The sequence below is a fragment of the Crotalus tigris genome, unplaced genomic scaffold (assembly GCF_016545835.1).
Source record: "Crotalus tigris isolate CLP2741 ecotype Arizona unplaced genomic scaffold, ASM1654583v1 scf7180000024340.7048381, whole genome shotgun sequence".
Taxonomy (NCBI): Eukaryota; Metazoa; Chordata; class Lepidosauria; order Squamata; family Viperidae; genus Crotalus; species Crotalus tigris.
In genome coordinates this window covers 310,632-338,583 of record NW_024100510.1, presented here as the reverse complement: position 1 = coordinate 338,583, position 27,952 = coordinate 310,632, and the positions used below count along the sequence as shown (strand labels likewise).

The following is a 27,952-nucleotide window of genomic DNA, read 5'->3' as shown; positions in this document are numbered from 1 at the left end:
CTGGCACACCCTCAGCAGAATCAGTGACTGTGGGAAACTCTGTTTGTGGATCACTTCTCTGTTTTGTTAATGTCGATTCAGCTGCCCCTGCTTCAAACTTATCAGTATGAGGTCTGTTGCCGCTTGGATTTAAAGCAATAGTTCCGTTGTGTCCAGAGCCTGCAAAGGCAGGCTCGGGACGTTGCAATGGTCCCGGGCAGTTGCAAGCTGCCCGGAACCAGACTGGCTGGCACCGGCTTCGCATGCATGTGCAAGGCACGGAAGTGCACCAAATGTTACCTTTTTGCCCAGGGACGCTATTAAAGGAGTCAGAGAGACCTGCGAGCCTCAGAGCTGTGACGGAGAGAGAACTACTTCAAATAAAGGGCTGTTGGAATTACAGAATGTGCTGTATTCATTCGCCGTTGACTCTAGGACTCAACACTGGCGACGAAGGTGGGATGGCTTACAAAAAACAAAAAGAAGAATTGTAAGCTTACCCAAGAGTCCTGAAGAGAGGAAGACGGCGTTAAACTCAGCACCTGGCCTGGCAGTACAGCGTCACTGGAGGTAAGCTGGCTGATAGACCCCTTCCTAACAGAGAAGCAAGAATGGCGAAGATAGGGAGACTGTCTGAATTCGATGTCACGCACCCAGAAAGATGGGAGTCTTATGTTGCCAGGGTAGAAAATTACTTTAGAGTAAATCAAGTAAGAGAAGATGGCTTGAAGGCCGCTACTTTGCTGTGTGTCTGTGGTCAAGATGCATTTGAAATTGCTGAAAATTTGGCAGCCCCTGCTCCTCTTGATTCTGTCACTTATATAGATTTTAAAAAATTATTGAAGGAACATTTTCAACCCAAGTTGTATGTTATTGCATGGAGACATATTTTTGAACAGAGGGATCAAAGAGCTGGTGAATCAGCTAAAGAATACATTGCAGCCTTACGAAGAGAAGCTAAGCCTTGTGATTTTAAAGACTTAGAAGAAAGGTTGAGAGACCGATTTGTATGTGGGCTTAGGAACAGAGACTTGCAACAGAGACTCTTTGCAAAGGAGGACATTTCATTCCAAGATGCCTTGAGAGAGGTCACTGCAGAAGAGGCAGCAGGTGGGGCAGTCAAGAACATGAGGCCTATCAGGAACAACCCAGAAGCCGTCTCCGTGCACCATGAGGGAGTCCAGGAGAGCTTGGAAGAAGATCCTGAAGATGAGGTGGATCATCTTTACCCAGCCAAAGAAAGAAAACAGAAGGAAGGCAAAGAAAAGTCTTCAGCTGTACCCAAGTGCTTCGGGTGGGGAGGTAACCACAGGAGGACTGACTGCAGGTTCCGTTCTGCAATCTGTCGAGCATGTGGAAAGCAAGGCCACATAGCAGCTGTGTGTCTGGGCCGTCAGAAGATACAACCCCGAGAAGAATTGCACCTGAAAGGTACCAGGGTCCCCAGCCAAAATAGGGTGGGTTTCTGTGCATCATGTAGAAGCATTTATAGGACAGGCACACACAAGCCACTTAAAAAGAAACTGTCACTTAAGGTGAAGTTGCAAGGAGTTCCATTAGTTATGGAACTGGACACTGGGTCTGCACTTTCAATTATTTCCATTCATACTTTCAGAAAGATTTGCTCAAGCAGTGGGTTCCAGGCCAAGCTTAGGCCATCCAATATAGTCTTAACGGACTTCCAAAATTCCAAGGTGTGTGTTAAGGGGGAGGCCACCCTTAATGTACAATACAAGGATTTTGAAGGTGTGTGTTAAGGGGGAGGCCACCCTTAATGTACAATACAAGGATTTTGCCCCTTTATGGATTACTGCCTTGTCACGGAGAAGGGGCTTGCGTAACTCAATGAAGCTATAAGCTATGCTGTGCAGGGCCACCCAAGACGGACAGGTTATAGCAGAGAGTTCTGACAAAATGTGATCCACTGGAGAAGGAAATGGCAAACCACTCCAGTATCTTTGCCATGAAAACCCCATGGACAGTACTAAAAGGCAAAAAGATATGACGCTGGAAGATGAGCCCCTCAGGTCGGAAGGTGTCCAATATGCTACTGGGGAAGAGCAGAGGGCTAGTACTAGTAGCGCCAGAAAGAATGAAGCGACTGGGCCAAAGCCGAAAGGATGCTCAGCTATGGATATATCTGGTGGTGAAAGAAAAGTCCGATGCTGTAAAGATTTTTTCTCCATAGGAACCTGGAATGTAAGATCCATGAATCAAGGCAAGCTAGACATAGTCAAAAAAGAGATGACAAGACTGAACATCGACATCTTAGGAATCAGCGAACTAAAATGGACAGGAATGGGTGAATTTAACTCAGATGACCATCAGGTATACTACTGTGGGCAAGAATCCCTCAGAAGAAATGGAGTAGCCTTCATAGTCAATAAAAGAATAGGAAAAGCAATACTGGGATACAATCCCCAAAATGACAGAATGATCTCAATTCGAATCCAAGGCAAACCATTCAATATCACAATAGTCCAAATCTATGCCCCAACCACTGGTGCTGAAGAGGATGAAATTGACCGGTTCTATGAAGCCCTACAGCACCTTATAGAATTAACACCAAAAAATGATGTCCTTATCATCATGGGGGATTGGAATGCTAAGGTAGGAAGCCAAAAGATAACCGGAATAACAGGCAAGTTTGGCCTTGGAGTACAAAATGAAGCAGGGCACAGGCTAATAGAATTTTGTCAAGAGAATACGATGGTCATAACAAACACTCTTTTCCAACAACCCAAGAGACGGCTCTACACATGGACATCACCAGACGGTCAACATAGAAATCAGATTGACTATGTGCTCTGCAGCCAAAGATGGAGAAGCTCTATACAGTCAGTAAAAACAAGACCAGGAGCTGACTGTGGCTCAGATCATGAGCTTCTCGTTGCAAAATTTAGGCTTAAATTGAAAAAAGTAGGGAAAAGCACTAGGCCACTCAGGTATGAACTAAATCATATTCCTGATGAATATACAGTAGAGGTGACAAATAGATTTAAGGAATTAGATCTGATAGACAGAGTGCCTGAAGAACTATGGATGGAAGTTTGCAACATTGTACAAGAGGTAGCAACTAAAACCATCCCAAAGAAAAAGAAATGCAAGAAAGCAAAATGGCTGTCTGAGGAAGCTTTGCAAATAGCTGAGGAAAGAAGGGAAGCGAAAGGCAAAGGAGAAAGAGAAAGATACACCCAATTGAATGCAGAATTCCAGAGAGTAGCTAGAAGAGATAAGAATGCCTTCTTAAATGAACAGTGCAAAGAAATAGAAGAAAACAACAGAATAGGGAGGACCAGAGATCTCTTCAAGAAAATTGGAGATATGAAGGGAAACGTTTCATGCAAAGATGGGCATGATAAAGGACCAAAATGGCAGAGACCTAACAGAGGCAGAAGAGATTAAGAAGAGATGGCAAAACTACACAGAAGAACTATACAAGAATGAGCTTAACATCCCAGATAACCACAATGAGATGGTCACTGACCTCGAACCAGACATCCTAGAATGTGAAGTGAAATGGGCCTTAGAAAATCTGAGCAACAACAAAGCTAGTGGAGGTGACAGTATTCCAGCTGAGCTATTCAAAATCTTAAAAGACGATGCAGTAAAAGTGCTACACTCAATTTGCCAGCAAATTTGGAAAACTCAACAGTGGCCACAGGATTGGAAAAGGTCAGTTTACATTCCAATTCCAAAGAAAGGCAATGCCAAAGAATGTTCAAACTATCGCACCATTGCACTCATTTCACATGCTAGTAAAGTTATGCTTAAAATCCTACAAGCTAGACTCCAGCAGTATGTGGATCGAGAACTACCAGAAGTACAGGCAGGATTTCGAAGAGGCAGAGGAACTAGAGATCAAATTGCCAACATACGCTGGATCATGGAGAAAGCTAGGGAGTTCCAGAAAAACATCTACTTCTGCTTCATTGACTATGCTAAAGCCTTTGATTGTGTGGATCACAACAAATTGTGGCAAGTTCTTAAAGAGATGGGAGTACCAGACCATCTCATTTGTCTCTTGAGAAACCTATATGCGGGTCAAGAAGCAACAGTGAGAACGACACGGAACCACTGATTGGTTCAAAATTGGAAAAGGAGTCCGGCAAGGCTGTATACTGTCGCCCTGCCTATTTAACTTATATGCAGAGCACATCATGAGAAAGGCAGGGCTAGATGAATCAAAAGTTGGAATTAAGATTGCCGGGAGAAATATCAACAACCTAAGATATGCAGATGATACCACTCTAATGGCAGAAAGTGAAGAGGAACTAAAGAGCCTCTTGATGCGGGTGAAGAAGGAGAGTGCAAAAGTTGGCTTGAAACTCAACATTAAGAAAACCAAAATCATGGCATCCGGCCCTCTCAATTCCTGGCAAATAGATGGGGAAGAAATGGAGGTAGTGACAGATTTTATTTTTCTGGGCTCAAGATCACCTCAGATGGGGACTGCAGCCAAGAAATTAAAAGACGCTTGCTCCTGGGGAGGAAAGCTATGGCAAATCTAGACAGCATACTAAAAAGCAGAGACATCACCCTGCCAACAAAAGTGCGTATAGTCAAGGCCATGGTTTTCTCAGTTGCAATGTATTGCTGTGAAAGTTGGACCATAAGAAAGGCTGAGCGCAAAAGAATTGAGGCCTTTGAACTATGGTGTTGGAGAAGACTCCTGCGAGTCCCTTGGACTGCAAGGTGTTCAAACCGGTCAGTCCTAGAAGAGATCAACCCTGACTGCTCTTTAGAAGGCCAGATCCTGAAGTTGAAACTCAAATACTTTGGCCACCTAATGAGAAGGAAGGACTCACTGGAGAAGGGCCTAATGCTGGGAAAGATTGAGGGTAATAGAAGAAGGGGACGACAGAGAATGAGATGGCTGGATGGAGTCACTGAAGCAGTAGGTGTGAACTTAAATGGACTCCAGAAGATGGTAGAGGATAGGAAGACCTAGAGGAACGTTGTCCATGGGGTCGCAATGGGTCGGACACGACTTCGCAATTAACAACAACAATAACAACAACACAAGGATTTTGAAGGTCAATTAGATGTATTGGTAGTTGGAGGTGAACGCACGAGTCTCATTGGACTCGATTGGTTTGAGGCCTTGGGAATACAAGTTACAGGGCTTCACAGTTTGCAAACATTAGGTCTACAGGAAGTCTGCAAAGAATTTGCAGATGTCTTCAGCCCTCAGCTGGGAGCATACAAAGGCCCCCCAGTTTCCTTGAAACTGGACCCCACTTTCACTCCTATCAGAGTAAAGGCAAGGAGAGTACCCTGTGCTTTGAAAGGGAAAATTGATGCTGAATTAGACAAATTGATTCAGCAAGGTGCCTTAGAACCTTGGGAAATTCCCATAGTCATGCCTCTCAAGGCTAATGGGGACATTCGCATCTGTGCAGATTACAAATGCACTCTAAACAAGGCATTGCAACAGCGTGCATATCCTGTACCTGTAGTCAGCCACATTTTGGCCTCCCTCAAAGGGGGGCGTGTTTTTGCAAAGCTGGATTTAGCACAGGCTTATCAACAGTTACCTGTTGATGAAGCTGCTACTGAAGCACAAACTATTGTAACTCATAGGGGGACATTCAAAGTCAAAAGACTAAAATTTGGAGTAAATGTAGCTCCTGGAATTTTCTAAAGTGTAATGGAAAACACCCTAAGAGGTATACCAGGGATTTGCCCCTATTTTAATGATGTCCTAATAGCAGGAGAATCCACTCAAAATTTAGCTGAGAGATTGAGGGCTGTTCTGCTGCGTTTCAGGAAAACAGGCCTCAAGCTTAAAAAGGACAAATGCAAAATTGGAGTGTCTTCTACAGATTTCCTGGGATTCAGAATAAATGCCAAGGGCATTCACCCTGCTGAGTCTAAATTAAAGGCTATCCTGCAGGCTCCTAGGCGTAAATCTAAAGCTGAGTTACAAGCTTTTCTGGGCCTCTTGAACTTTACAATGCATTCATACCTAACAAAGCTAATGTAGCTGAGCCACTTCATCGGCTCTTGGACAAACAGGCAGTGTGGCAGTGGTCACAAGCACATGAAGAAAGCTTCAATGAGGTCAAGAAACTCTTCCTGTGTGCATCGCTTGTGATGCTTCCCCTTATGGGGTGGGAGCTGTACTTAGCCATTTAAGACCTATGGAACTGTTGCATATTACTCCAGAACTTTGTCTTCTGCTGAGCGAAACTATGCTCAGATAGATAGAGAATCCTTGGCCATTGTTGCTGGAATTAAACAATTCCATGATTTTCTATATGGCAGACACTTCACGGTCAACACTGACCATAAGCCTCTGTTGGGGTTGTTTACTACGAACAAACAAACCCCCCATATCATCTCCCCCAGAATGCTGAGATGGTCCATCTTTTTGTCAGCCTATGCCTTTTCTTTGGTTCACAAACCTGGCAAGGAAATGGGCCATGCTGATGGCCTTAGTAGATTACCTTTACAAATGGTAGAGGCTGCCCCTGCCCCTGCCATCAACATTCTTTCCATTCAGGCGTTGCCTGAGTCACCCTTAAATGCCAGGGATGTGGCTGCTGAATCAGCCACGGACCTCACACTCACTCGTGTATTGTCCTGGGTTTTGTCTGGATGGCCAGAGAGTTGTCCAGGTACTGAGTTTCAGAGTTTCTGGCTTAAGAAGCATGAGTTATCCACTTTTCAGGGTTGTCTGTTGTGGGGCAGCAGAGTTGTTATTCCTACCTCAATGAGGCCTAGGGTCTTGGCTTCCCTTCATGAGGGCCATCCTGGCATTGTCAGGATGAAGGCGCTTGCACACAGCCATTTATGGTGGCCAGGGTTAGACAGGGAAATAGAGGCTCAAGTGCACGGATGCCACTTGTGTCAGCGCTCACGCCTGGAAATGCCTCAGGCTCCTGTACATAGATGGGAGGAAACACAGTCACCTTGGTCTAGGGTGCACGTAGATTACGCTGGGCCCTTTCAGGGTCAATTCTTCTTGGTCCTTGTTGACAGCTATTCAAAGTGGCTTGAGGTTGTACCTGTCTCTTCCATCACTGCTGCCAAGACCATTCAAGTACTGAGAGGGATTTTTGCTGCACATGGGCTCCCAGATGTTCTGGTGTCTGACAATGGTCCTCAATTCACTTCTTTCGAGATTCAAGCTTTCTTACAGAGGTGCCACCTCTGTACCTTTCCACCCTTCCACCAACGGTATGGCTGAACAGATGGTCTGCATCACCAAGGATGCTTTAAAGAAACTGACTTACGGGGATTGGCACCACAGGTTGGTAGACTTTCTTCTTGCTTACTGCACCACACCTTCAACTTCCACTGGGAAGAGCCCAGCTGAACTCCGTTGGGGGCGCAAACTGATCACCAAACTTGACAGGTTGCACCCGGACAGACTGCCTCCTAAGGTCACCCAACCCAGGGCACCGCGGTGTCTGGAAGTGGGTGCCCCAGTATGGACCCGGAACTATGGGCCTGGTCACTTGTGGGTTCCTGCCGTAGTATGCAAGGTTACTGGTCCATTGTCAAACAAGATCTCTTTGGACGACGGTCGTGTCCTTCGGCAGCATATCGATCAGCTGCGTACGAGACTGGACTTACCCTCTGCAACTCTTGGGCTTTCTCCAGGGGGGGGGAGGGGGACCACTATGGGCAAAGGGAAGGGTGTTGGCAGCAGCCAGGGCCAGACAGAGAGGCCGAAGATGGCCTGTTCCAAGGTTCCGCAAGTGTTCCAAACAGGAATTCAAGGGAACAAGAAAGCATACAGGCACCAGTGCCTACTCCAGCCAGGGAGTCACCCAGGGGGCATACTCATCATTCACAACTACTATTCAGTACTCCAGTCAGAGAGAATAACCGGGAGCATCCTAATAACCCAAACATTGCAAGATAACTGGCACACAAACAGTCAAGTTGGCCCAGTACTGCTACTGCTTCCAAAAGGAAGTCTTCACACAGGAAGGTGGTCAGAGAGGCAAATCCCAATTCTGGCACCTCCGGCATAGATTGGGTGGCAACTGAGTATTGGGGCACTGCAGAAACCCCAGACAATCCCGTTACGGGGCTTGGGAGTGAAGGGATGCGTCCCCTTGATAAGTCCATTGTGGACTTGGAGGGCTCTACAGAAATGCCAAACAGTGGCAGGCATACAGAGGGGCCTGAGAGCCTACAGTTAGGCAGGTCAACCAGGTTCATGGGGGAGCAAAGTCCTGGCCTGACGAGACCGGTGGGCATGCAAGCAGGCCAGGCAATGGGACACAGTTCACGGGGACCACCAGGGTTTGAAAGAGGGGCAACTCCACTTCATCCTCTGCACAAGAGGAAGTAGAGGGTTCTCAGAATCTAAGGAGGTCACAGAGAGTAAAAAGATCTCCCAAGTATCTTGAGGACTTTGTAACCCTGCTGTCCAAGCAAGGAAAGTGAGAGGGTGCCTACTGTTGTGGAAAATGGGAGTGTGAACGTTGGGTAGTTAATTCCAGAACAATAGCCCAGTACCATTTGGGTGTGGCTATTGCACAACTGCAATAAATGTGCAGGTTTGGGGTTGGCACACTACGCTTGTGTTGAGGTCACGTATAACTATCTCTATAGTTAATAAGTCTCATCCGGGGGGGAAGGGGTGTTGTGTCCTGAGCCTACACAGGCAGTCTCGGGACGTTGCAATGGTCCTGGGCAGTTGCAAGCTGCCCGGGACCAGACTGGTTGGTGCCGGCTTCGCGCGCATGCACGAGGCGCAGAAGCGCACCAAATGTTACCTTTTTGCCTGGGGACGCTATTAAAGGAGTCAGAGAGACCTGCGAGCCTCAGAGCTGTGACGGAGAGAGAACTAGTTCAAATAAAGGGCTGTTGGAATTACAGAATGTGCTGTATTCATTCGCCGTTGACTCGAGGACTCAACAAGTTCCCTCATGGATAGACTGAACCAGGAGTGGGCGCAGGTTCCCTGAGCGGAAGACACGTATTGGAAATATTGAAAAACTGCCCAGGAAGTGCTTCATTCTAAAAAGCATTAGAAGAATTATGGACTGCTTGAAGGATAACAAAATTTGCATACTTTGCATTCTTGCTGGCAACCATTCTGCATGTAATAAATCAATCTGAGTATACTCACAGTGGAGTATCTGGCTCAGAGATTGCCTAACAGCTTTTCTATCACTCCAACATCCTCTATTCCTTCTGTTGTTGTAGATTTGTAAGATAACCTGGTTGGTCTGTAAACTGAAGTTATAATGGTCACCTCTAGAACTATCTGAGTGTTGTTTTCTTTGTGGATATTCTTTCCTCTCTTGTTTATGGAAGTGGGAGAGGGGCCTATTCTAGTTTCCATTTCTGTATTGGCCATCCCATGTCTATCATTATGTGTCCTCCTGGGTCCTTCTGCAATGTTCGTTTGACTGCTGATAAACTTTGCAAAAAAAACTTTCAAGCAGTCAACCTTATTTGTGACACTTGATAAAAGTTCGTAGATTGAATTTACAGTTTGAGCTGTGAGCAAACATTGTCTGGAAAAGAGATCTGTTTCATGCTCTCTTACTAAGTTTGTTACTATCCCATCCTGTGCAGAAAAAGCAGGTGCTGAATTCCAGGGAGGGGAGCTATTTTCTGTGAGGGAAACAGAAAGTTCTATATGCTGTTTGCTTTCAAGTTCAGTTTGTAAATCCCATTCCAATGAGTCACATACAGATGAGTTACTTACTGGAGCAAACTGCCTATTTGCAGCAAAATCTTCCATTTTCTGCCGCTTCAGTGGCTTGGAAGAACTCTGTGCTGCTGAGTGAACACACTGTCTCTTTCTCCTTTTCCCCATTCTTGGTAATCCTGGCTTGTAGAGTTGTTAAAATGTAGGTAAAACAATGGTAGCCTCTCCAGTATACAGTATATCATTTATAAAAAGTCTTTGACTATTATAAAAAGTCAAAGAAGGGTTAATACAGATTTAAAAATAGGTTAAAATGGGTTAAAAGTAGGCTAAAATGCAGTGTTAAAAAGAGTTAAAAAGTTAAAATAAAAATAAAAAAATAAAACAAAGCTTTTATTTTTGGAGGAGCTCTTTACAGCCTTTGCTGCCTGTTTTCCATCTTGGCTCCTCCCCCCCCCGACTTTCATCATTCATTTATTTAAAATTTACATTTTAGCTCAATGAACTCATATAAAAGCAACTACTTTCAGTTTTTAAAAATATTGCAAATCAGTTGATATTTGCAAAAGAGAATATATTAAAAATTTTGACATATAGGTAATTTGTCTCCTGTGCCCACATGGAAACATTGTTTTCAGGTGGTGTTGGTTTTTTGAGGTTTGTTTGGATTTTGTTGGTTTTAAATTTGGAATAATTCCAAGGTCTGTGCTTCCACATTTAAAAAAGATGCATATGCCTGAGAAGTGGAGGCATAGGTTTTAACTCAAATTTTAACATTTAAAAGAGGTACCCATGTCAGTTCATCTCAAGTTACAAAGAAAAAAAAAGGTAACTGCAGAACACTTTCACCAGCTACAGAAAGAAGTAATGAAAATTCCAATTTTTGGATAATGAAAACTCCATTAACAATCTTGTGGGGAAAAAGGGAAAAGAAACTAAGTGTTCTCCAGCATGATGAGTGTAGAATCCATCGGATGGGTAATTTCAGCCTTCCTGCTCAGAAGAGACTAGGTCAGAACTTTGGCCACGCCTCCCTCTGGGTGTGTCTTCCCAGTTTTGACTTAGTCTCGTGCTCAGTAGGGCACAGAAATTTTGGCTCCTTAACTAGGCTAGGTTAATTGACCATCTATTTAAATCTGATTGAGTTAATCCTTTTTTAGTTATCTAAAGTGTAGTGTTTCTTTTTGTTTTTTTGCAATTGGAATTCGAATTGGCATAGGTTTAAATTGAAAATTGAAAAGGGGCCTTCTGGCTTCGAGCCTAACAGGCTCCTGTGAAGAAGGCTGCAGGCCGTTTTTTCTTCGAGCAGGGGTTTTTCACCGCCGATCAACTGAATCAGCGGAGCGTGGACCAGCCGACCAGCTGGCTTTTGGAGATTGGAGTCTTTCGAGACTCAGGCTGTTTGGAGGCTTCCGTTTCTGGCTCCGTCGCAACGAGGCTCCTCTTGGCCGCAGGACTCGGATCGCAGCGGAGGCTGCGCAACTAATAGCAAGTGCCTTTCCAAGACAAGGGGAGAATGCTTATTTAAATTGACTGTTCCTTAAAGTTATTGATCTAGCAGGGAGATTGATTCCCTCTATTCCCCTCCTTTGGTGTTTTCGCTTTTCCTTGGAGGCACTGAATGGGCGCGGATGCCATTTTGACTGTGTGCGCAGGATACGGTCGCAATTTTGGAAGTGTTATTGTGAGCGGCCGCCATTTTGAGTGTGACTTTAGGCACGGAAGCCAATTTGTGGGGACCTCGTGTTCTTCTTCAAGGCATTGAGGCCTGCCTTATTTACCACTGGCCTGCATTGTCAGGCCTTTAACCAAGGGGAAGTTTATCAACTTGTTTTCAGACGAATTACAGATTTGATTCTGGTCTGTATTGGAGTTATTGTTCTAATTACTCATTGGTGGTTCTGTCACATATACTTATTTCTGGTGTGAGTTGAGCGAAGGGGAAATTACTTTTAGACCACGTGTTCCACTTAGAGAGTGGCATTTGTCACTGGCCTAGACAGGCAGTTCTAGGGAGCTGTCTGGCTGTCCTTGCCATTGCTGTTGTGCAGAGCGAGGATCGTTTTCCATCTCTGTCAACTAGATCTGCGTGTTTGGGTTCCCCCCACTTCTGGATATCTCCTACCCGGATTATCTAGACTGCAATGGCAGACAGTTCCTTGCCCCAGGCATCGCAGGGCTCTGCTATTCCCCCCACACAAACTAAGTGCAGATCTACTGATTTGGACGTGGGAGGAAAGAAAAATGCCAAGACAAAACACATTTCTACCAAAGAGCCCTCCAAGTCAGCCGAGCGAGAGGCCTTGAGGAGACATCTGGCGCTGGAAAGGGAATTTTCCAAAGCCCAAAGGCTCATGTCCAGTGAAGCTGAAATGGTTCTCCCCATTCCATTGGACACTTCTCCATTTGAGCCTCCATTTGTACCTTCTCACGATGCCCCTAGGGCTTGGTCTCCTCGGGGAAACGAGCAGGTTGGTCCCCCTCGCTCCTCCTCATCATCTACTCATCTAGGCCCTGAGGCCACGTTTATTCCAGCTGAGGCTGGTGCTAGTGCTATGGAACAAAGGGATATGTGGTCAGATCAGTTTCAGACTTTCATGCACAATGCGTTTATGAAATTCATGTCTTCTAGGGGACAATGACCCTTGCAACCACCACCACCTCCTTCTATACCTCCTTCTCAAGCGGGACATACCACAGTCCCTGATTCAGGTGTTTCTGAGACTTCTTCCCAGCTAGGGGAGGAGGGAACTGTTGAGCTGGAGATAGCTGACACACCCATGTCAGAGGATGAGGAGGCAGGCCCGAACAGGCGCCAACTTCAGGGCTTTTTGACCCTTCTCTTTTCAGGTGTCTGCTGATAAAGGCTGTTACCACCGCCAACCTCACTTCGGTACAGGAGGAGAAACCTTCTACCTCCACCAGTCAGGAGTCTAACCCTTTGTTCGCTGAACAGGTTGTGGAGGACAAGCAGATTCCTTGTCCACAGGTTTTCCGTACTACAGTGGAGAAACAGTGGTCATCACTGGCTACTCTGCCTTCTCCTAATAGTGCAGAGAAGAAACTGTTCAATGTTTCTTCTTCATTTGCTTCCCTCTTGGAGGTGCCTTCTGTAGATACTCCCCTGACTTCTTTGTTTTCCACATCTGCTATTCCAGGGGATATGGCTGAGGCCTGAAAGCAGAGGACAAGAAGTTTGAACTTTCTCTCCGCTGAGCGCACCAGACCTTGGCATGGGCGATCAAGGCTGTGACTTCATCCTCTTTCTTCGCCAGAGCATCAATCATGTGGCTTCGCAAACTGCAGGCAATTGTTCCACCGGATCAGGTTCGGACACATCAGACACTAGGGAAGCTAGTGGCTGCTTCAGAGTACGTGGCAGACGCGTCTCTTCATTCGACCAGGTACTCTGCCAGATCCATTGCAGCCACGGTTGCCTCTCGTAGGTTACTATGGCTGAAACAGTGGAGAACAGACTTGAAGTCAAAGTGGCGTCTGTCCACGTCCAAATATAGTGGTACACAGTTGTTCAGGTCAATCCTCGAACCGCAAGGATAAACGCAAGATTCTGGCTCACCCCTCCAAACGGTCGGATAGACGGCCCCAGCAGGAGTTTCATAGGCAGGCCTTCCATCCCAGTGGTTCCTGGGAGTGGAGGCAGCCCTTTCGGGCAGGGCAGTCCTGGAATTGGTCAAGAGGCTCACGATCCTTTCCCCCCAGACAGGATCATCCACAGGACCGCCAGAGCATGGGAGCCAAGGGCCAATTCCAATCCAAACATCCCTTCCGGGGTTTGGGTGGCCGCCCATACAGGCGGTCCAAGTGACGCCAAGGAGGACTCTCCCATCAGGGGTCACCTGGCACTGTTCAGCGACATTTGGGAGGCGACCACCACCGACTCTTGGGTCAGGGAAACCGTCAAGTACGGTCTCACCCTAGAGTTCTACTCTCTTCCCCCAGACCGTTTCATACAATGTCTGGTGTCACGAAATGCAACCAAGGCAAAATTGGTAGCCACGGCCATCTCCCATCTGACAGAAATCAAAGCCATAGAACCAGTACCACAGGATCAAGAAGGAAAGGGGTTTTACTCCATTCTGTTTGTGGTTCCCAAAGTGTCAGGAGGATGGAGGGTGATACTGGACTTAAAGGGTCTGAACTACTTCTTGACCTATAGAAGGTTCAAGATGCAAACCTTAAAGTCCATTCTCGCCAGTATCAGGAAAGGGGATTTCCTCTCCTCCATAGATCTGACAGAGGCATACTTACACATCCTGATATTTCCAGAACACTGCAGGTTCCTCTGGTTTTGTTACGCACTCCAGCATTACCAATACAGAGCCCTTCCCTTTGGTCTATCTTCAGCTCCAAGGGTTTTCACAAAATTTTTGGCTGTCTTGGCGGCTCACCTCAGGATGATGCTGGTGCGCGTGCAATGCTATCTAGACGACATTCTAGTTCAGTCCAGTTCCTTCCAGTCGGCCCAGTCAGACCTGGAAGTCATGATACATACCCTTCAGGTTCACGGGTCCTCAGTGAACTTCAAAAGGAGCCACACGATCCCCACAAAGCACCTCCTACATCTCGTGGTGACCATAGATTCAGACCTTTGCAAGGTCTATCTTTCACAGGAGCGTCGGGTCAGCATCCAAAAGCTGGTATATCAGGTTCAGAGGGACAAAGCAGTGCCCCTGGTACAGCTGTCTCAACTCTTGGGAAAGATGGTTTCTTGCATGGGGATCGTCCTGTGGGCCAGGCTTCACTCAAGAAGGCTTCAATGGTTCCTCCTTCCCTTTCAGAAACAGAACCTCAGTTCCTCCAACAGAAAGGTCAGGGTTCCCCACCACACTTAGTTATCCCTCCTATGATGGGCTTCATCTGCAATGACCAAGGGGACCATCTTCAAGAAGCCCCTCAGACTCACCTTGACTGCAGACGCCAGTCTGTTTGGTTGGGGTGCCCATCTTCAGACTCATCTGGCCCAGGGACAATGGGCCCGGTCGGACCTAGTTCACAATATAAACTGGCTCAAACTCAGGGCCATACACTTAGCACTCCGGCAGTTTTCCTCCCTAGTGATGGGACAGCATGTCCTGATTCTGATGGACAACATGGTGGCCAAGGCTCACGTCAACAAACAGGGAGGGACCCGGTCCTGGTCGCTCATGCAGGAGGCCTTGGATCTAGGTCTGTGGGCAGAGTCCAACCTGGGGTCCATCAAGGTGGAACACATTTCGGGGGAGGCGAATCAACAAGCAGATTCCCTGAGCCAGGTCACAGTGGACCTCTCGGAGTGGCAACTGGACCCGGCACTGTTCAGGGACATCTCGATAAGATTTGGTCGTCCACATCTGGATCTCTTTGCCTCCCCATCAAACACTCAACTTCCTAGGTTCTTCTCCAGGTTCCCGACATGGGGAGCAGAGGGAACGGACACCCTCCGGTGCCAGTGGCCGGGGGGCCTACTTTATGCTTTTCCTCCCCTTCCGTTGTTACAGGCAACCATCCGCAAGCTGATTCAGGAAAGGGCGGAGATAATCTTGATTGCTCCACATTGGCCAAGGCGTCCGTGGTTTCCCGACCTTGTGGATCTATCGCTCTCATCACCGTGGAGGATTCCCCCAGACCGAGTGTCTCTCAGCCAGGGGAATCTTCAACATCCAGATCCACAGTCGTTCCAGTTGGCCGCCTTACACTTGAGCAGGAAAGTTTAGCTAGGCAATCCTATTTGTCCGGGGTGATCTCGATGATTCAGGCCTCAAGGCACCCCTCGACTAATAGGATTTATGACGCCACATGGAGGAACTTCTGCACTTGATGCGCTAAGCAAAATCTCAAGCCACTCTCGGTCACAATTCCCAATATTTTGGACCATCTGTTGGAAAGTATGAACAAGGTTTTATCACCTAGTACCATCCGCAGGCAGGTCACGGTCCTGTCAACGGTCCTTACCTGTGTCAACTTGGTTCCTTTGTCACAAAATCCGGCAGTTAGTGCTTTCCTAAAGGGGGCGGTTAACGCTAGACCGCCCATGGTACATCGCTATCCATCTTGGGACCTACCTAGAGTGTTACAGGCTCTGACCTCTCCTCCGTTTGAACCTCTCAGTTCTTGTTCTCTTCATTTTCTGTCTTTGAAAGTGGCATTCCTAGTAGCCATAACATCGGCTAGAAGGATTTCGGAATTGGCTGCACTTTCAGTTAGGAGTGATTTGTGCATCTTTTTCGAGGATAGGGTGGTCCTCAGATTGGACCCTTCCTTCATTCCAAAGGTCAATACCTTGTTTCACAGGTCCCAAGACTTAGTTCTTCCAAATTTCTGTCCGAATCCTTCACATAGTTTAGAATGACAGTGGCATAAATTGGATGTGTGCAGGGCTCTGCATCATTATGTCAAGCGAACCTCGGCCTTTCGCAAGTGGGAGGCCTTGTTCGTGTCTTTTCAACCCTCTGCCATGGGTCAGAAGGTTTCATCTTCAACCATTGGTAGGTGGATAAGGGCATGCATTGCTCAGGCCTATCTTTCTCAGTCACTTCCAGTTCCTGCACACATCACGGCTCACTCGACGCGCACACAGCTGCGTCAGTGGCTTGGTCCACACAAGCTTTGGGCGAGGAGATTTGTAGGGCAGTGATGTGGTCCTCCCCTTCCTCATTTGTCAGGCATTATAGGATAGATAGGTTTGCAGCGACAGACGCCGCCTTTGGAAGACAGGTCCTACAACAGGTTGTTTCTTCTCAGAGGACACAAGCCTAACTTCCCCCCTCGTAGGGACATTAGCAGCTTTGGTATGTCCCATCTGGTGGATTCTACACTCATCATGCTGGAGAAGGGGCGTTGTCTTACCTGAACACCTGATGATGTAGAATCCACACCCTCCCATTAGGGTAGTCTAGGCAGGTGTCACGATGATTGGAGCCATTGCACTGGACTTCGTCAAGGATGCTTCACCTCGTCAAAACTGGGAAGACACACCCAGAGGGAGGCGTGGCCAAAGTTCTGATCTAGTCTCTTCTGAGCAGGAAGGCTGAAATTACCCATCCAGTGGATTCTACATCATCATGCTGAGAAAAAGGCGTTCAGGTAAGACAACGCCTCTTTTTTTAAAAGACACACTCATGAACCAAGTCTACAAAATTATTTTTTTATAGAATCAACTAACTAGCTCTAGAAAAGAGCACAAAAAAGGCCTGTCATTGTCTATGACTATCTGCAGAGTAATCATGATTGCTGCTGTTAATTTCTAAAATCTCAATCATTTCAAAACAAAATTTCTACAGCCTCTTATCACTAAAACAGACTAATGCATTTTGTTACCTTCACTATTCATTGAAGGGAAACTAGCATTTTGGGTGCAAAGAAGGCAAATAGCTCAGGAGGAAATGCAACCACTGGCACTTACTCCCATGTGTTTCTGGCCTCCTTTGCAGATGGATGAAGTGGGAAAATAAAATAAGTTAAGTGCCATTCATTAAGAACATGAAAGAAGGACAGTATGTTGTTTGAGGGCAAGAGTAGGAGCAATTGCATGGAGAGAAAAATTAAATTAAAACTACAAGAATGATTTTCCATTTTATTGCATCCTCAACAATTATCAATAATCTGATCAGTCTTATGAAAGGAGAGGTTGTTTTAATGTGCTAGCAAAACAGGTGAATGAGAAAGGGTCTTAAAGAAAAATTTTATTTTGCAATGTTTGCAAATGTTTGCAATCATTTCTTCAAAACCAAGGATTTCCAGGAAGGGGGAGTGGGAATGAGCTGCTCTCTGCTGGATAAACCATAATCCCCAGAGACACAGCCTTCATTATGTTTTTTTTTTAATTTCCTTCTTAACGCACAGATGTCAAACTCGACATGTCACGTGACATGTCACAACATATCAGGACTTTTTTTGCATTGCCAGAGCTGGGGTGGGCATGGCCTCCGTATGATGCAACTAGCCCATGGGCCAGCAGTTTGACACCCCTGCTCTAACAACAATATGTAAATTGAAAAAAATAAACAAATTATGGATGCCTCCATTTTAATAAATACAGTTAGGTCGGAAGACTACAAACAGTGAAAAATATGTTCTGTTAATTTTTTGCATGCCTAGTGATAACAGTAAGTGGCATTTTGGAAAAACACCATACCTTGTAGAGATGCTGAATATAAATCTATCAAAAGCATCACTATGAAATGATAGGGGGAAATTCCGCTTGTTGGGGGAAGAGACCTCCCCAGTCTAAAATTGAGCTGAACAATCAACATAAAACATTTAGCTTGATTAAGTAAACTAAAAAAATCCTTTATATTTCCATGATACATAAGGTGTTCATACAAAATAGAAATTGGATCTATCTTACAATTGGGTCCATCACAACATTAAAATAATGAAATACGTTGTTTATTATTTATCACACATATAATTATGGCACCAGTTGCAAAGATGTATTCCATTATTATTGCTGTAAGTGTAAGGAAAAATAGGGTTTTCTTCCCTTTTTCTAAAGGATCAGTCTCAATTTAAAAATAGTTTGAAAGGCTCCAAAAAGTACTGGTAGATCAATTTGTCAAGAATGGGTTACTTCCAGTATTATTTAATAAATGTGGCTTATGTTTTTAAATTTTCTGATTTTTTTTTTTGTATTTATGGAGGGATATTTGTAAGCTTTAAAAACTATATTATGTCACCTGGAAGTCAGGAATAAAAATAAAAATAAAAACTACAAGCATATTGTTCTACCTTTATTAGAAAGAGATACAACCAGTCTCTCTCCCTGCATTACTTTACAGTTTAAAAACTCAGAATAATTTACAGTTAACACAAAGAATGGGAGTAAAGAAAACACAAAGGAAACAATACAGACAAAAATATTTAATCAAACAAGATCATATGAAACTAGCAAAATGAAATGTCATTATTTTTAGTTACAGTACAAACAATATAAATAAGATTTTATGGAGTCAATGTAAAATAAATCTGAATGAGGTAATAAACTCTAACAAATGCTTTTAAAAATTTGCACACTGTTGTATCATTATTTATACATTATTTACAGAACCAAAGTATCAGTTATTGGCTAGGGAACTGCTATCTCAAATTTATCTGTTCCCTCTCTGCTATGCTAATAAGAAGGACATAACTAATAATTTTAAAAAATGAAATGTAAATTTATTAGGAAAATAGGATCAAATAATATTTGATCTACTAATATGTCTAAATTACCATCATAGTGTTTTGGACAATGTTTTATAAAAAATGCAGAAACCATGCTCGGATGGCACTAGTCATTTTAATAGAAATTAAAACCAAATTGCTTTCAAAATTGTGAATCTGGAGTGTCCTATTTTTGACCAAATCAATAGATAATGTGGTTAAGAACATATCTTCACATTTTTACTTATATAAAGAGAAAAGAAAGCCCCACCAAGAAACTGAAGATGTGGTTTCCTAAATCACTTCATTCCTTCCAGATTTTTTATCCTGTGTCTCTTACAACATAAGATTTCTTAAAAAGTGTAAGAAAATCACCTCCCTAGGAAACCATATCTGGTTTTCTTTGTCTAGAAAACCAGTAAAAATCTTAGCAATAAAAAAAATCCATATAGTTCCATGGAGAATAAAATCATTTCCAGGGAGACAAGACAAACACTGGAGATCTGGAACACTAGGAGGAGAAAGCAAGTCCTCCCTCCTTGATCTTCAGCAACTCAAACTCTCAAACCTGGGATTATATAGATTTTTGGTAATCACAACTAGGGGAGAAATGGATTTCACATAAAATATACATGTATGTTTCAAAATTGCTCCAAAAAATCTCTGCAGTCAATCTATATTCTGCATCTTCACCTCAGACCAAAATGTTTGGAATTACTTTTATTTTTATTTTTGAAAAACTGGATTGCAAAGATTGATGAACCAACCATTCATGTACTGATTTCTCCTTCACTAAGAGGATTTCCAAAAAGAGTGAAGTTTGTCCCATGTATGAATCATTTCTAAGCTCTGTGCTTACCCTTCAGTAAGAATCTTCTCAAGCTGGGCTTTCCAGTCTGTTGTGTCTGACTATGAAGAGCTGATTGCTCTATTTTAGTTCACCTTGGTTATTTTGTGTATGTGTGGTGTTCTTCTAGTGTTAGGCAGAGAAAGGAAAAGCAGGCAAGCAAGTAATTCAGTTAGCAAACACTGAACATTTCAGCAAACATTTCATAACTGTTCAAATGAAATATTTTAAACAAAAGGAAAGGGGCACATGAAAATTGATATAAGAAAATTTTAAAAAATTTTCAACTACAACTTCTATATAATGCTCTCCAAGTGGGAATAAAATCAGAAATGTTTATTCAAACATCTGACTGCTAAATAATTAGTTGTCATTCCCAGAATCAAATATCAAAAAATATTCCAATATAAAGTTTTACTTATACTGCCTGTTCATTTTGCATTTTGTTTTCTCCATCTTTCTGAAAAAAAAGTGCCATGCCAGGATTAAACAATGTACTAAACTACAATTTAAAATCATTGGAGCTGTGACATAGGAATGATGTGTTTAGGATAACAATGTACTATATTGAAAAAGAAAGAAGTCATGCATTTATACATTTTCAAGGATATTCGATGAAGATCAAAGCACATTTATACTTATTATTATGATGATATTATTATTATGATTCATTGCACAGTCATCTAGATGTTCAGACTCGATTTGGCATTTTATATACCTATTCAGTCCTTCCCAAGAACCTAGGATAGGTAAATATTGATGTTTGATGTTGTTAGAAGTATTGTTGTTGTTGTTGTTGTTGTTACTACTGCTGCTACTACTACTACTATCATTATCATTATTATTCATGGCCAATCTATATATGGTGTGCAAACACTGAGCACCTCCTGATGGTTTTCATGTTGTTTTTAATGTAGACACTGGGCATGTGCCCAAGTCTGAAACATCAGTAGTGCAAAAAGAACAGGAATTGTGCACACTTTTTTTTTCTTTTCGGACAGAAAAGAAAATTGGAAGATTATTTTCAACTGAAAAAGTGGCTCATGAGGGAAGAATTTATTCTTTCCCCATAGAAATGTCATCATATTCTTGAGCCCCCTGCAGCAACATATTACAATACAAACAGAAACCAACAGCAAATGTCTCAGTTCTGTTTGGGCCTTTATCTTTCTGCTCTTGAAAAGAAATTCATCTGACACTCATAAACAGTAAAATCTACATCTGTTTCCATGCAGCACTCACATATCTATAGATATTTACATATCTGTAGTACTTGGTATTTTTGTAAAATTATTTATAAAGATCTCATTTATGTATTTTTGGATCTATGAATATAAATGAGGCAGAAAGATATTCCTTATTATATATGAACATCCAGATAAGGTGGACCTCTTCATATCCTCAGCCAGCATGGACAATTGGCAACCTAATTTCTGTTACAGAATTGCATTTGTGGTATATGAAGTCAGACATCTGTGCAAACACTACAAAGAAACTTGTAGGTCTTAAAAGACTAATTACTATAACAGTAGTAAAAGTTTTCATGGGTCTGAACCAATTTAATCAGATGCACCCACTGTGTAGTATCTGTCCAACTGTATTCTGTGAAATAGGCCATTTACTCATGTTGCTTTCTCAAGCATGATTGAAGCCCACATCTTATTAATCTGTTCATGACCGAAGAGTTTTTTCTGGTTTTATAGAAAGTCTTTATGCATTGCTGCTTTCAAATTCTTATCTGAAGGGCTAAGTTTACCAGATCTACATTTTAAAATTGTTACAGTGATAGGCAAAATACTCTCTCCATGGCAGCCATATTTCTTTGGATGAGAACTGCAAGTATTGCATATAAGGAGGTGACAGTGGAAAATATTTATATCGTATTCTTTTGATATTAGTAAAGTCCAGGTATTAATAGCAATTATAAAGGTAATTTATAATTTGGCTAAAATTATTACTCATATAAGCAAAGCTAATGTGCACTGGTATTATAACCTAATAGTTTAAAATAGTTTATGTATTTAGGAAAAAGGTAATCACACCATCCTTTGTGCCATAAAATCTCCTTTATCCCTGAGATCCTCCATATTTAGTGAAGCCTTTCTCTCCTGAGCTAGTGAATGGCTAGGCAATGTCTATGTATTAATGTTGTTTAGATCCCATTTCTACCATACACCACTTGTAAAATACAGACTAGAAATTTGGAGACAATGAGTTCTAGACTGCCTTAGGCCCAAAGCCTGCTGGGTGACCTTTGGCCAATCACTTTCTTTCAGCCCTACGAAGGAAGCAATGGCAAACCACTGCTGAAAAACCTTGCCAAAAAACCTGCAGGGACATGTTCAAGCAGCCTGAGAATCAAACACAATTGAACAGAAGGAAAAAATGTATTTGTTCATGTACCAATAAAGGTGAAGATTTGTAGTTCTGGGTTAAAATGAGGGGTGATGTAGTTCTAGCACTGATGATGTTACCTAGTTTGGATAATGAAATGGCTGCAAGAAAACAACCAAACTCAAGGACCACTCATTAATGCATGTAATTAGAATGTGCTACTTTTGGAAAAATATGGTCCCTTGGTATAGGGGGAAATGTAACAATGCCAGAACTGCATCTTTCAAATGAATAGAATTCTAGGTTGGAAGCGAATTTGGAAGTCTTCTAGTTCAACCACCTGCCCATGTATCATCTCAGATAAATGGTTGTCCAATACTTCCTTGAAAACCTCCAGTAATGGTACACATACAAACTCTGGGAAGCAAGCTGTTTCATTGGTTAATTGCTCTCAACTGTCAGGAAATTTCTCCTTAGTTCCATGTTGGCTCTCTCTTTAATGAGCTTTCACTCATTGCTATTTGTCCTATCCTCAGGAGCTTTGGAAAATAAGTCAATCCCCACATCTCTGTGGCAACCCCTTATATACTGGAAGATAGCTATTGTGTCACCCCTAATTCTTTTCTTAATTCAGACTAGATATTCTTAGTTCCCTTAACCACTGTCACTGTATCTCTGATATTTATAATTGGTCATTGGGTACTGGTTGTAGCTTTCAGAAACATACTGTTATAAAAATTAATGCTTTTTCACTGAAACAAGAACATTGTTTGAAACTATCTGTTTGATCATAAAGTAAAAATAGCTAAAATCTAATGAAAGAGAAAGTTTTCACTAATTAATTAGTGTCATTAATGAACAAAACATGAGCAATTTGCAATTCTAAGGCAGTTGAGGATAAGCTGGGATTTGAACAACTACAGAATCTGAGATGTTGCCTCTTGGTCCTAAGCTGAGGAGAATCTATGATCGCCTGGACGATAACACCGTAGATGAACTGATGGTAAAATACATCAACATATTTGAAAGCTCAGAATGTTGTTCTATAATATGGAAGCTCTTCAGCAAGTCTCCCAGAGGTTTGTAAAATAGTAGAGGAACATTAATAACAATGATCCTCACATTTTTGAACTTGAATTGATAAGCAGGATTTTAGATTAAAAATTATTTGTTCACACTACCACATATATCAAAAGAGTAATATAAAAAACTTGAGAAAGAACCACTGACAAACACAATGAATGAAATCTAAGAGATAAATTGATACCATCACCATGGAAAGAGGTACATGTAACTTTGATTTACAAAGAAGTGAATGATCCAGAGAATCTACACTCATATAGACCAATACCTTTGTTGAATGTAGATTATAAATTTTTTAAAATAATACTAGTTGAACTAGAAAGGTCTCTAAGATGTAATATACATTGACCAAACAGGTTATAGTCTGAAAAGGAACAATAAAAATAATAGTAGGTTAATAATTAATAGTAGAACACATCAAAGAAAAAAGAAAAAAAACAGAAGTAATTTTTCTGAAGTAGAAAAAGTCTTTGACAACTTCCACTCACCATTTATTTTAGCAGTGCAAAATAAACTAAATCTTGGAGAAGATTTCGAACACTGAATTAAAAGCATATATAATCGGCAATCGCAAAAATCACAGCCAGTGGAACATGCTCTTTCCAAACAAGCTGGCAAGAATGCCCATTTCCCCCCTTATTAATAATCGCTTTAGAAATATTGGCAGAAAAGTTTTGAGATGAAAAACAAATGTCTGGTCTCAAAATCTGTACAGAGTAATATAAGCTTAAATATTATGCAGATGGATGTAATATAAACTGTAACAGAAGCACAAGGTGTGATAAGACACTTGATGAAAACAATTCACAGCTTTGGAGAATTCTCCAGATATAAAATCAATGATCAAAAACATAAGTAATCACAAGACATTTAATGCAAGGAGATTTCTTGCAGGAAGAATCTGGCTGCCAGATAACTCATAGTGAAATATCTTGTTGCATTTGACATGTAATCATCAAGAAATATACCAAAACAATTATGGCAAATTATGGCAAAAATTACTGTAGAACAGATCTGAAAACTGGAAAAACTTAAGATTTTCTGAATTAGAATAAATTATAATTACCAAAATGAATGTTTTACCCAAGATCCATTTCCATATCTGTTTCACATGATACCAATTCTAATCTTTACAAGAATGGCAAGAAATTGTCAGCATATTTATATGGAATGGGGAAAAACCTAGAGTCAAAATTAAAATTTTAAAGTCTAAAAAGACACTGGTAGCCTTCAAACTGCACTTCTGAGCAAGTTGTTTGACAGCAGAATGTTAATATTGGAAAGAGCTGGCCTAGCTAATGGGCTCCATCAATAATTATGGTATAGGACACAAAAGACAAAACCTAAAAAGACACAAAGTTTGATAAAAAATATGGAACTCAATATAGTTACGTTCAAAAAATTCACTATTAGCTTATCTTCTAAATGGTTTTCATATTGGAGATAACTATAGTAAGAAAAATATAATTACACATGCAAATATAGTCCATCCAGATCTTATGAATAAATTAAAGACAGTAAGACTATGGAGACCAAAACAGACCATGGTTGATGAATCTACAAAGATATATCAACGAAGTACAAATGTATAAAGAATAAAATCTGATCCCAAAACAAGGGATATTAAGAAAAATGACAGAATTTGAAATGTTTATACAGAATCAAGACTTCTTATTAGGCTATATACATAAACTCCTACGTAAGATATGATACAGAGACAGAATAATTTAAAATATGTGATAAACTGGATGTAACACTTTAAAGCAGTGCTTCTCAACGTTTGTGTGATGGCGACCCCCGTCACACAAACGTTTTGCGCATGCGCGGCACCGCGTGCATGCGCGGCACGCCCCCATGCGCAACGCGCATGCGCAGCGCCGCCCCATGTGCGGCGCGCATGTGTGGTGCCGCGAAAAATGGCGGATCGCCACCTTTGGCGACCCCCGAAAAATGGTCGATCGACCCCAAATGGGGTCGCGACCCATAGGTTGAGAACCGCTGCTTTAAAGGAATAGTCACAGTACCGTAAATGCCGGCGTACAAGGCGACCCGGCGTATAAGACAACCCCCGTCTTTATAGCCGGGCCGCATTCCTAGAACGTCGTCTTATACGCCGGAAACTACCAGTATTTCCGGCGTATAAGACAACTCGGCGTATAAGACGACCCCCGTCTTTGGCGCCGATTTCAGCGCTCGCGGAAGTCGCCTTATACGCCGGCATTTACGGTACATACCATGAATTTTAATTTATGCATCCTTATAGATGCAAGGACAAACTGCTAACACTGCAATGAAGTCACAGTAGCAATGATATCTGATTAAGAAATATGGAGAGTATGCAGAAATGGCAAAATTAACCATATAAATGCATAACCAAAGTTTAACCAAATTTAAGTAAGAATGACTTCCATATATATTACATAATATGCAGCAAGCTCAGAGTATTGTTTCTAAAGTTTAAGCCAATAGCTATTGCAGATTGAGTGTAGTATAAAAAAGGTAGAACATTGATAAAAAATAATGTAATAGAGAATTTGGCACTGAGCTAATTTTTTATATCATAAAAACAACTCAATAACTTTTGCCTGGCATGATTTAATTGTACAATTAATCCTCTGTCCATTTATTGATTTTATTTTTTCTTTAAAATACACCTTTTTAAAATTAAGAATTAATAAATAAGAAAAAAATCTTATTTACAAATATGATGAATGCATAAATCAGGATAATAGAAATTGTAAATCATTTAAGTAAAATAGTAAATAAGTTTCTTTATTGACAGAAGACCTAAGAAGGTATTTGAAGATAGTCCTTGTCAAACAGAATCATAGCAATGTTCTTCCAAAATATTAATGAAACAATTTTTGGTCATTTAGATGTGCATTCTCTAACAATTATCTAAGATAAATAGTAGTCCCACTAGTTAAAACTGTGCTTGTCTACCTTATGTTGCTAAACATCAATTTCTGGGAAATAAAATATGTAAAGTGTCAAGAATGATATTAATTAATATGTGAATGTGATTAAATATATAAGATGCTATAAACACAGTCATATTTAAGTCAGAACTTGATTTACTTAGAAATAACATGTTCCCAATCCCTAACCATAAAATCTAAAAAAACCTTTGATTTTTTAGCAATCTCTGAAAAGTGCAGAGTTCTAAATTAAAAATTCAGTTTATCTCCACTCTATTTTCTTCAACCTGGCAAATTGACAGGAGGGGAATAGCAATATCTGAACTTGTCAGTCACAATAAAAAGAAGATACTTTTCTTTATATTATTTAAATCAACCATTTGGGGGTTATAAAAAAGGTAGATGCTTCCAATACTGTCACCACATAATGCACTTTACCATGATTTGCTAACTGCCTTATTTTGATGAATTACCTGCTCTGAAGGTAAGTTCCTGATTTCTGATTATAGCATAGATGTGGTCTGGATTTTTTTGGCCAAGGGGCAACATAAATGATTTGATAGTCTCTACAAATGGCATTCTGTGGTGACAATGGTCTCATAAGCATGTACTAGCTGTATATTGTAGGTGATGGGATTTTCTCTCTGAGTTCCATTTCCAGACCCACCTAGTTCCCAGGGTTTTTTTTTTAAAGTAGCTGGCAAGTTCTTTTTCCATAGGAACTGATAATTATAAATGCAAATTGCTCTTTAATAGTTAATAGTTAAATACTTTTAATAATTAAATAGTGTATTGGAAAGGTGTAATTTAACTGGAAAATATTAATGATGCCCGTAATATATTTTGCAGAAGGAATAAGGTTTTTTTTCTTTACTGGTAAAATGTTTGATTCAAAATGTGACAAATAAAGCAACATATTCATAAGACAGTGCAAATACTAGACAAAAATAAAAAATCCAGAATTAGGATTTGCACTTGCCTGAGTTTGCCTGCTACTGTCTAGTTCAGACATGTCAAACACAAGGCCCGGGAAGGCCAGATGCGGCCCGCGACATGATTTCATGTGGCCCGCAAAGCCATCCTGGAAACAGTGAGGGAATGGCTCTCGCTGCCTTGGCCCCAGCCCAGGCCACCCGGGAGTCAATGTACAATTTTGTGGTGGCCATCTATGCTGAAATGCATTTAGTCTTAGCTCCACAAGGCCATCTGGAAACAGCAAGGGACCAGCCCCTGTTGCGTTGGCCCTGCCCCCTGGGCGCACGTTGGGGAGGTGTCACCCTTTGTGTGGAATGAAGAAATGCACCATCGTCTGGAAGTGGTCAACAAATGGCCCTCGCCTACTTCACATATCCGGCTTGATGGGCTCCAGGGAAGGGGTTTCGGCAGGCAGTGGGATGCCGAGAGGCTGAGCAGGTGGCACAAATTCAAAAAGAAGCACGTTGCCACTCAGCCCCCAGCCTGCCTGATTTCAGCAGGCAGCAAGGTGCAAAGTTGGTGAGCTTCGCACTGCCCGACTCAGCCTCTCGGTGCTGTGAGGAGAGCACCCTGCTGCCTGCCAAAACCGGGCAGGCTGGGGGCTGGTGGTGTCGCACTTCTTTTCAGATTCATGCTGCCTGGCTCAGCCTCTTGGCACTGTGAGGAGAGTGCCTCGCTGCCTGCCGAAACCAGGCAGGCTGGGGGTTGGATGGCATTGCGCAGGTAATGTTGATTCTCACGTTGCCCATGGTGTCCCCTGCCCCAAACCCAACAAGCCAGACATGTGAAGTAGGTAAGGGCCATGTGCTGGCCACTTCCAGGCAATGGTGCATTTCTTCATTCCTCATGAAGGGTGACACCTCCCCAGCTGAGTTTCTTGCCTGCTTTTCTCCCTCCCTCATCTCAAATATTTTCCCACTACTCTGTTCTTAGGAAGGAAGGAAGGAAGGAAGGAAGGAAGGAAGGAAGGAAGGAAGGAAGGAAGGAAGGAAGGAAGGAAGGAAGGAAGGAAGGAAAGAGAGGGAGGGTCTGAGGGAAGTCCAGCCTTAGTCCTGC

At 42.3% G+C, this 27,952-nt stretch overlaps 1 protein-coding gene across 1 annotated transcript in view; it reads right to left on the bottom strand.

Annotated features, from left to right (window-relative positions):
- AGAP1 (ArfGAP with GTPase domain, ankyrin repeat and PH domain 1) overlaps positions 1-27,952 on the bottom strand; it is a 333,826-nt gene that overhangs the window by 69,050 nt on the left and 236,824 nt on the right. The gene's annotated exons all lie outside the window — the stretch shown is intronic.